This window comes from Podarcis raffonei, chromosome 15 (assembly GCF_027172205.1).
Source record: "Podarcis raffonei isolate rPodRaf1 chromosome 15, rPodRaf1.pri, whole genome shotgun sequence".
NCBI classification, from domain to species: Eukaryota; Metazoa; Chordata; class Lepidosauria; order Squamata; family Lacertidae; genus Podarcis; species Podarcis raffonei.
In genome coordinates this window covers 40984134-40994717 of record NC_070616.1, presented here as the reverse complement: position 1 = coordinate 40994717, position 10584 = coordinate 40984134, and positions in this window count along the sequence as shown.

The following is a 10584-nucleotide window of genomic DNA, read 5'->3' as shown; positions in this document are numbered from 1 at the left end:
GAGTTACTGGACTGCTGCATGCAGGGTCAGCTGAGCTATATAGTTGGCAGGTGGACCTGAGTGAAGCCTGCTTCCCTCAGGTCCGCCTGCCAAGCCATGCCCCCCCCCGGCCACCTTGGATTGGCCCATTTGAACTGCCGGGTTTGGCGGGAACCCGTGAGTCTCCGCAGTGGCCGAGGGGATGAAGCAAAGATGTCGCTGTGCAGTGGGGCCAAGCCATGGGAGGCCCTGTGTCAGGCCGCAACTGCCGCTCGCTGGGAAAGGGCCATTACTGCAGCAGGGATGGAGGAGATAGTTGATTTCAAGGTGAACCTAGCAAAATTTGGCAATGCAGTTCTCTAGCCCATTATGCTAAATAGCGTGTACCAAAAAACCGTATGCCAGGGTAAAGTGTGCATAAAAATACATCTCCATATTGTCTACACAGACTGTCAGTGGCTCTCCAGGATTTTAGAGCGGGGGAATTCCCAGCCCCACTTGGAGATGCCAGGGATTAAATTGGCAACTGTGTGCAAGGCAAATGCTGAGCCACTGCCCTATGACCCATCACCCATAGTTGGGTCTGTGTTAGGGATGGAAAAGAAATTTGATTCCCTTCACATTCAAAGGCAAGTTTTTAATTCACACTTTCTGAAACAACATGCAAACAGATACATTGAAGCCATCCTTCAAAATTTGCCCTTCTTTGAATTCGACAGTTTCTTCAGCTAAGTAACATGCACAATAATGCATATATTTGGAAGAACAGCAGGCAAAATTAAATATCTTAGGTAAAATTGCTTTTCATAAATGAAACTTAAAGAAACCAAAACTGATGGATCCTTCCCTCTCTAGTCCTCGTGCATTGGTAAGATCACAGGCACTGGCCAATAGCTGCCAGTGGCAGTTTGATGGAAGTGCTAGCCAAAGGTGGTCATTTATTTATATATATTCATGTTATTTAACAGAAATTATATGCTGCTTAATTGCAAATGCCTCTAAACAGTTTACATAAAATATACATTACAATTACCCATAACAGTTGGAAAATAAAAACAAGCTGACCTAAGAAAAACATTCAGAATATAAATAAAATCATCAGTTAAAAATATACATTATAAAATAAAGTTACATATTAAAATGTGCATCAACTTGACATATATTGCCCAGTATTGGAATTTAATTTGCAGCATTGGGTTGAGTGCTGGGTTCCCACCACCACCACTTTTGAGGGAAAACATCTGCATCCCCCACAATAAAAGGGCTCCATAAAACAACATCTGTGCAGACTCAAAAAGAGTCCTATGGCTCCTATTTGTTGTGCCAGAAGAACTTTCATAGGAAAGGACACATTCCATTCAAATGCATAAAAGTGGTCTCAGGTGGCCAGCCCAACCGCACAGATTAGGCAGCTGCAGAGGAGAACCACAATTCAGAGGGAGCTGGCTGTGCTGAAACCCTGCTTGAGGTAAACTGGCAAGTAAGGCTGTCAATGGCTCCTGGCCCCAATGGCTGACTGCTGTCTCCAGGGTCACTGGGGAGCAGGAGGGGGCTATTGCACTCATGCACAGCACCTGGGCTTCCCTTGGTCAGTCTCAGTGGGAGCAGGATGCTGGGCTAGGAGAGATGAGGGAGAAATCTGAGTCGGTTTGCATTCAAAGCTAAACTTACCTGATGCACATTTTCCAAGGCAACATGCAAACTGAAATATAGCCACCCTTTGAAATTCCGCACTTCTCTGAATTTTTCAGTGCAGCTCTCCATCTGAGTGTGGCGCAGCAGTTAGAGTGTTGGAAAAGGACCCTGGGAAACCAGAGTTTAAATCCCCAATTGTCCATGAAGCTCACTGGGTGACGTTGGGCCAGTTCAGGGGTAGGCAACCTAAGGCCTGGGGGCTGGATCCAGCCCAATCGCCTTCTAAATCTGGCCCGCAGACAGTCCAGGAATCAGCGTGTTTTTACATGAGTAGAATGTGTGCTTTTAATTTGTAAATGACCCAGAAAGTGTTACAGACACCGAAAACCCAAAGCTAAGCATGAAATACAGACAGTACTTCTCTTTTGTGACACTGGAATGTGAAGAAGAAAAAACCCCTATCTGGCAGAGATATCGAAGTCATATTAAAACGGAAACCATGCCAGGCTCCCTAGCAATATGGCTAAGGAATGGTTCCCGTCCTGTGACTGGCTTTTTTAAAATTGTAGCAGGGGACGTTGTGTATATTTATTTTCTCATGCATATTCTGTTGTTGGTTTTTTTAACTGAATGCTTCTGGAATGCTTACAACATAGGGTTAACTATAAATAGGAGGAATAAATGGAAAGTATAAAACTGTTATAGCATAAAATATATATCTACAGGTAAATATATCTCTTTTAGCAATAAAAATAATGATATCTCATCGCAAACTTATGCTGGCGTGCTTATTTTGCTGAAGACTCTACTGTCTATGATCCTTCTGAAATTTTCTGCATTTCAGAAACACTGCATTTTTGCAGAGGACACTGGATTCAGACAAGCTTCTCATACTCTGCCTTAGCAAGCTTTTATCACTGGAAGGGTCTGGCAACCTCCAAGTATTACCAAGAACATAACCAATTAATTTCTGCCTCACATCATATGTGGGTGGTGATGACACAAATATACTGGCCACTTGCCTTGAATATTGGGAAAGCTTTCTGGCTTCCGATAGGTGGCAGCAAAGCAGAGCCTTCTTGTAAAAATAGATTGCATTCCCAAGGATCAGAGAAGGAAGCAGCTAAGAATACCTGTTTATATGCTTTTTGAGGCAATCCAAAAGCATGCAAAATCCTTAATGGAAACTAAGGATTGTAGCTGCCAACACTGCGCAAGTGGGTGCCCTTGGGCCAGTCACACTTCTCTGAAGTCTCTCAGCCTCACTCACCTCACAGAGTGTTTGCTGTGGGGGAGGAAGGGAAAGGAGAATGTTAGCCGCTTTGAGACTCCTTAGGGTAGTGATAAAGCGGGATGTCAATCCAAACTCTTCTTCTCCTCTTCATCTTCTAGAGCAGAGTTTGGGAGCAGGAATGTAGAGGAAGGGCCCTCTGTGTGAGTGGAACACCCAGCAGCTGCTTGTGGAGGAGCAGAGACGCGAACCCGGTTCACCAGATTACGAGTCTACCGCTCTTAACCACTACACCACACTGGCTCTCTAGAGGGTTCCCAGTGCTCTGGAGCAATTGTGAGGTTGCATAGTATGCTGGAGAGGGCTGGGAAGTTTTGCTGTGCAAGCAGAAGTCTGTTGTGCGAATCGAAAGGCCGTATTGGATACACTCCTAAATTACTTGGCAGCATCCAATTTGTGGCCAGAATGAATGCAGTTCAGATCTGTAAAATCATTCCAAGATTTGCACTTCAAAGGCATCCCATTAAACTGTGTTCCATTGCTAGAGGAAGTCCGATATGAGGCCATGAGGGGGCCTTTTCTGTGGCTGTGTCCCATTTATGGAATGGCCTCCAGCAAAGGGGTACAATTGGCACCAACACTGCCATAATTTGAGTGCCAGCCAGGCCAAAACTTATTTGCCATGGGCATTATAAGATTTTGAGTTGACACCCATTCTGCCTGTTCCATTCTTTTGGCCTATACCTGTTTGCTCTGTGGCTGATGATAATGGTGGTGGTGGTGTTAATTTATTGTTTCAGCAGGATTATTGTTTATCTCATGCTTTTCATACCAGTCTGATTATCTGTAGCAATCAGATGTGGGAAAGCTTAGGTGCCAAATGTGGCCTTCCAGACCTTCTCTCTGGCCCTTGGGATGCTCCCCAAGCCACAACAGAACATGTAAACGGTTCCCAAGCTGTTTAGGGCTTTATATATCAATAGTGGCAGCCCGAACTTGGTCTGGTAGTAAATAGGCAACCAGTGCCTATTTATGCTGAAATGATCACACTCCCGTCAGCAACCGTGATGCAGCATTCTGTGCTAAGTGTAGCCTCCAGGTTAGACACCAGGGAAGCCTCAAATAGAATTCATTTGCTCTTGCATGACAAGGTGCATACTTGCAACTAGGGTTGGGTGGTATCTGGTTTTCAGTATCACAATATACCACCAGCTAAACATCAATATATCATGATATCTGAAATAAGTAAGGAACTACACAGAGGCGAACAGGACAACGTCCTGGCAACTGCAACTACTTAAGGGACTAAAACTGATATTATCAATGGTCACTTTCATCAGCAGACAAGCCAAAATACATCCAAACATTCAAGACAATCCGAAGTATGACGTTGAATCATAGTGAATACAAATAATCTGGGGCTGCCAGACTGCCAGCAGGCTTGCTAGGCAGCAGAATCAGCAACAGCCTGGGGGCTGAAGTGGCGGCAGCCTAACATCAGTGGTACAATCATTAGCAGCTCACGAGGCCTCACCACAGCAGTGGGTGGCGACAGCAGAAGTGGTGGCAGCCTGCAAGGCCTTGTTGTGGTGCCGGCAGTAGAAGGCATCAGCAGAAGCGGAGGTGGCCTGCAAGGCCTTGCTGAGGCCGCCACCAATTCTCACTCCGCGGTGAAGCCTTACAAGCCCCACTGCCGACAGCTCCTGGCTCACCACCCGGGAAATCAAGGATGCAGAAAAAGGGAGAGCTTTTCAGTTCTTTTATTTCAAAAGGATCAAGAAATCCAGCTTACTCTCAGAGCAACGTTGCCCAGAGTAAAGCTCCATCCCCTTTGCCTTCACTTCCTATCAATCAGATTCCCTCTGATTCGCATCGAATGCCTACATCTCAGAGAGGGTGGGTTTTCTGTCAAACTTTCCAGAGACAGCGAGTAACTTGGCTGCTGCACAGATTCTAACAGCTGACTCCTGCCTTGGTTCAATGTTACTTCACTCCTGTCCTTAATCACTCATTATTTCCTGACTCCCTCCTCCTCCTCCAACCATGAATCTAGGTCTATCATCTCTGCCCCTTCCTCCTCTCTGAAAGGCTCTTGGGGTGGTAGTCCCTCCAGTACCTAACAGTCCCCACCCATCTTCCTCATCTGCCCAGTCCCTGACATCACGTCACCTGCTGCCACCTCTGGTCACTGCCACGAGGCCTTGCAGGGCCCTGCCACTACTGCCACCACTTCCTGTTGCCGCCACGAGGCCTCACAGGAGGCCGCTGATTGTGCCACTCTAGCGAAGCCTTCTAGGCTGCCATCACTACTGCCGTGCCCTGCGGTTGTGGCAAGGCCAGCAAGGTCGCCACTGTTTCTGCCACTGCCACTTCTGCCACCTAACAGGCCTGCTGGCGGTCCCAGATTATCTGACCCATTACTATGACTCATTGCCCTACTTTGGTAGCCAAGTCCCAAAACAAAAGTCCTGTTTGGATGCATTCTGGCTAGCCTGCTGATGAAACTGACTGTATAGTAATTGAAATATCGTCATTTATCTGTTATAGACCCTTAAGTAGTAGCAGTTGCCAGGACATTTGCCTGTTTGCCTCTGGACAGTTCCATCCTTATTTCAGATGTTGTGGTAGATTGCAATGTTTAACTGGTGATAACATTGCAATGTTTAGCTCAGAGGTTTTCAACCTTTTTGAATCCACGGTTCACTTGAACAACTACATTCTTTCTGTGGCACCCCTGTGGGGCTCAGGAGCCAAGTTATGCCACCCCTTGCCTGCAGAACTGACAGGCTCTCACCCTTTTTCGAAAACCCTCCCTTGTGGAGTGTTCCCTCAGCCTCCTCTCCTCTCCCCTCTCCTTGGGAGTCCTCTGGGCAGCTGCTGCCGCCGCCCCCCCATGTCTCTCAGCTGCCCCCCACTCAACCCAAAGAGAGGTGCCTCCTCACACTCCCCCACAGGTGCCTGGGACTTGTCTGTCCATTCCCAACAGCAGGAGCTGGTGGACTGGCTGGCTGAACTCCCTGGCCCGCTTGCTTGCTTACCCCGAGGCCACCTCAGTTCCTGGCAACCAGCACCCCCTGGCCAGCCCCAGAGGCACCATTCACCTGCAGAGCTTGTAGCCAGGGGAGGCAGAGGTGCAAGAGGGCATCAGAGGAGGGAAAGAAAGAAAGAAAGAAAGAAAGAAAGAAAGAAAGAAAGAAAGAAAGAGGTTTAGAGGCCAGTGTTACCTACAGCACCATCAATTCAAGGCACCCCAGGGGGCCACAGCACACTGGTTGAAAACCACAGGTTTAGCTGGTGATATATTGTGATGCTGAAAACCAGATACTGCCCAGCCCTCACACACATTGTGATTCATGATACATTGCCAGCTCAAATATTATGAAACAGTTATCATAATGTGAACTTAAAACTGGTTTTGGATGATATATCGATATATCGCTCAGCCATACTTGCAACCACTGAAATCTTCTTCTACACAATTCTTAAGTGTTCAGGTACACAGCTTCCGCAGGTGCATCTGCAGTGCACAGTGTTTTCCACTGCCTCACCCCTTCCCATTAAAAGGCAGCAACACTGCATCCAGGAGGCTGTTGCTGTGACTCCATCCTCCCAGGTGAGCAGTTCCTGGGTTCAGGTGTCTCTGGTTCAGCGATCATCCTTGGGCCTGATGCATGCTCTGTTAGTACCACTGGTCCCTCAGCCTCTGCATCTGTCCAGGTAACTGCTGGGCTCTGGAACACGATGGAAGCCCTGCTCTCCCTTTCATCGGGCCAACCTGTAGTTCTAATCAGTATCCTTGTCTTCCACGAATTATGGGCTACACATAAAATATAAAAAGTTCTACAATCAAGGTATACCTTTGCTGCTCCTCATAAGAATGCAAAAACAAAGAAGAGCCAAACTGGATCAGGCCAAAGGCCCATCTAGCAATCAGTTCTCAGCCAACCAGGACCTCTAAGCAGGACCTGAGTGCAATATTGCTTTCTCTGCCTGTGATTCTCAGCAACTGCTATTCAGAGGCAGAACACAAACATCATGTCCAGTAGCTACTGATAGCCTTCTCCATCATGAATTTGTCTAGTCCTCTTTTAAAGCCAAGTTAGTGACCATCACTACCCTTTGCAGGAACAAGTTCTATAGTTTAACTCGGCACTGTGTGAAGAATACCATGACTGGGGGGGGGGGCACCATTTGCCGCACCACCTTGGGCAACAAAATGACTGGGGCCAGCCCCCATACTATGTTCCAATATATTTAAACCACAGGGCGTTTCCACCAGTTTGGGGGCTGGGGTTGCAAAGAATGAGAACTACGTGATATATATGACCACCTCCACAGTTATTTTGATCCCAGCATAACAGAGAAGGTGAAAAGTCCAAAGCAGCCACCATAGAAAGCAATAGGGGTGTATTGTGACCCACTGTGGAAAAATCTTTGGACCTCTTAAGGTCAGCATGCCACACTAGTCTGTCAAGTCCAGTTTCTTATGGTCTTTTCAAAGCCTGATCTTGCTACATCCTTACTGAACACATTTTACAGTAAAAGGTGTAAGATGTACACCTTTTAAAGACAACACATACCTGCTTTTTGTTTTTATTGTTTTTGCATTTAGCATTGTATCCAACGGCCTGTGAAATCAGTGAAAGAAAGAGAGAAGGAGAGGGAAAATACGAGGAAAATGGCAAATGACATGAATGTGGAATGCAACTCCTGCCTTGCACTTTGACCTTTAAAAGAGAGAGTTTTTCAGAAGCACTTGATGGCTGAACCAGGTTCTAGATTTTCCAACTGACAGTATTCCAAGAGGCTTTGGCCATTTGAAGCTGGAACGTGCACAGAAGAGGGTGGCCAAAATGATAAAGGGTTGGAAAACCAAGTCTTATGAGGTACAGTTGAGGGAGTTGGGTATGTTTAGCCTGGAGAAAAGATGAGAGGTGATATGATAGCCATCTTCAAATATCTGAAGGGCTGTCACATGGAAGATGGAGCAAGCTTGTTTTCTACTACACCAGAGGGCAGGACCTAAACCAATGGATTCAAATTACAAGAAGGGAGATCCTGACTAAACATTCGGAAGAACTTCCTTAAGGTAAGAGCAGTTTGGCAGTGGAACAGACTGCCTCAGATGGTGGTGGACTCTCCTCACTGGAGATTTTCAAGCAGTAGCTGGATAGCTGTCTGTCAGGGGTCATTTAGCTGTGGTTCCCGCATTGCAGGGAGTGGACCAGATTACCATTGAGGTCTCTTCTTCCCTCTTCCAACTCAACTATTCTATGATTCTTTCACTCTGCTAACACCCTTTTTATTGCTCTCAGATTTTCCAGTGCTGGTTGTTATTTGAAAAGTTGTTTGTTCACTCTAAACTATTCTTCACTCTTGGTGACAGATATTGGACCCAGAAACATGACATTCTCTATGTAGTTGCAGCTTGAGATACCATAGCTAAATTTGGTTTGACGGTTCCTGAGATTGAGCAAGTTACTGTCTATATTTGCATGTATTGGATGCCATTTTGAATCAAGATGGCAGACAGGAGGTTTCAAAATGGCACTGATTTTAACCTAGCCCTGACTCCTGCTCCACACAGGAGATATCAGATACCCGGGCACATGTCATTTGTTGGATCAACATTTTAGCTTCCTCCAACATGTATTGAACCTGCTGTGCCTTTGACTTTTTTCTTGCTTATGTACTGTACTGATTTGGTTGTGCATGTTTTTTGTTGTTGCAGAAACTGTAATCCTGTAGCTGTTATCCAGCTTGGAGTTCTTCATCCAGTAGGAGCCAGGAGTGCTCTGAGTTTACCCACTGATTTAAAAACCACACTGACTTTTTGGTTTTTCCCATTCCTGAGCAATGCTGGTTACAAGGCTGCCAGTTATTTGCCTGCAGTACAAATAGGAACCCTCCTCCAGAATACCTCATTTAGACACACAACATTTTGTAGTCACTGAGCATACTCAGTTTTTGTGTGGCTGTTTAGGTTTCCACCTCTGTAGATTTTCTGTAGTTCTGAAGAGGTACAAATGATTTGCTTGGAACTGCACAGAACAACACAGGCAAAAACAAACAAACCAGTATCTGCCCTGAGGAGCTTACAATCTAACTTTCAACAATCTAAATGTGTCCTCAGGAAATACAGAAGCAGGGAGAGACAAGTGAAAAGTTTTGGTGAACAGGTTATGATTGCAAGGAAAAGGTAGTGGAGAGAGCAGGTTCTGACCCCATTTATATTTCTGGGCCATTTTCTGCTGTGCACTGAATCTGCGTCTAAAATAGCAGCTTACCTCCTTCTCTGTTTATTTGGCTGGCATAGCAGTCTCTGCTTCAGAGAGAAACCTGAGCTCACAACAACACCATCCTTCACACAAAAAGTGAATTGTTTTAGCACTGGGGAAGAAAGAGATAAAGAAATGTACAAATGAATGGCTCCTGAATATGAAAGTCAGTTTGCTGGATTTTTTTTGAAAATCTTCACTTCCAACCAAACATTTTAAAAAGTCACTGGCTGTCTATTATCTATTTCTAAAAGTATTACAACAGCAGCAGCAACAGCAGCAGCCAAGATTTATTATTTATTATTTACATGCTGCCCACCTGACTGGGTTGCCCCAGCCTCTTTGGGCAGTTCCTAACAAGTGAAAAACATTAAACACAGTAAAACATCAAACATTAGACTTCCCTATATAGGGCTGCCTTCAGATGTCTTCTAAAAGTCTGATGGGAGGGTGTTTCACAGGGCATGGCTCCAGTGAAGGCCCTCTGCCTCGTTCCCTGCAACCTCACTTCTGACAATGAGTTAACCACCAGAAGGCGCTTGGAGCTGAATCTCCATGTCCAGGATGAACGATGTGGGTGGAGACGCTCCTTCAGGTATACAGGGCCAAAGCTTCAAAAGTCAGCACCAACACTTTGAATTGTGATTGAAAACGTACTGGGAGCCAATGTAGATATTTCAGGACCGGTGTTATATGGCCCCGGCAGTCGCTTCCAGTCACCAGTCTAGCAGCTGCATTCTAGAAGAATTGTAGTTTCCAAGCCACCTTCAAAGGTAGCCCCACATAGAACGCATTGCAGTAGTCCAAGCGGGAGATAACCAGAGCACACAGCACTCTGGTAAGATAGTGCGCAAGCAGGTAGGGTCTCAGCCAGCATACCAGGAGCTGGTAGACAGCTGCCCTGGACACAGATCTGCGCCTCCATGGACAGCTGTGTGTCCAAAATGGCTCCCAGGCTGCACACCTGGTCCTTCAGGGGCACAGTTCCACCATTCAGGACCAGAGAGCCCCCCCCCCATGGTACTTCTGTCTTGTCAGGATCCAACCTCAATCCATTGACCGCCATCCACTCCCCAACTGCCATCATATCGTAAAATATCAGGGTAGGGCAATATAAAAACAATTTTTAAAATCCATTTCTAAAAAGTACAGAAGAATCATTAAAATGGCTGGCTACCCAATAAAATTTTACAGAGCTACAAAGGCCTGCTGTCATTTAAAAACAGTCCTAAAGAGAAGCCTAAAAGTCAAAAGCGAGGGTGCCTGTCGTATCTCTGCTGGATGTGTGCTTCACAGCATGGTAATGGTGACTCTAAATGGCCAATTTCTGGCTGAGGCCATCTTTGCAACGTGAGGGATAACAAATAGTATTGCTCCAAATGATCTCAGTGATCAGGCTGGGGCATAAGGGCTCAGGTTATCCTTAAAGTACCCTGGGATCAAATTGTTCAGGGCTTTGAA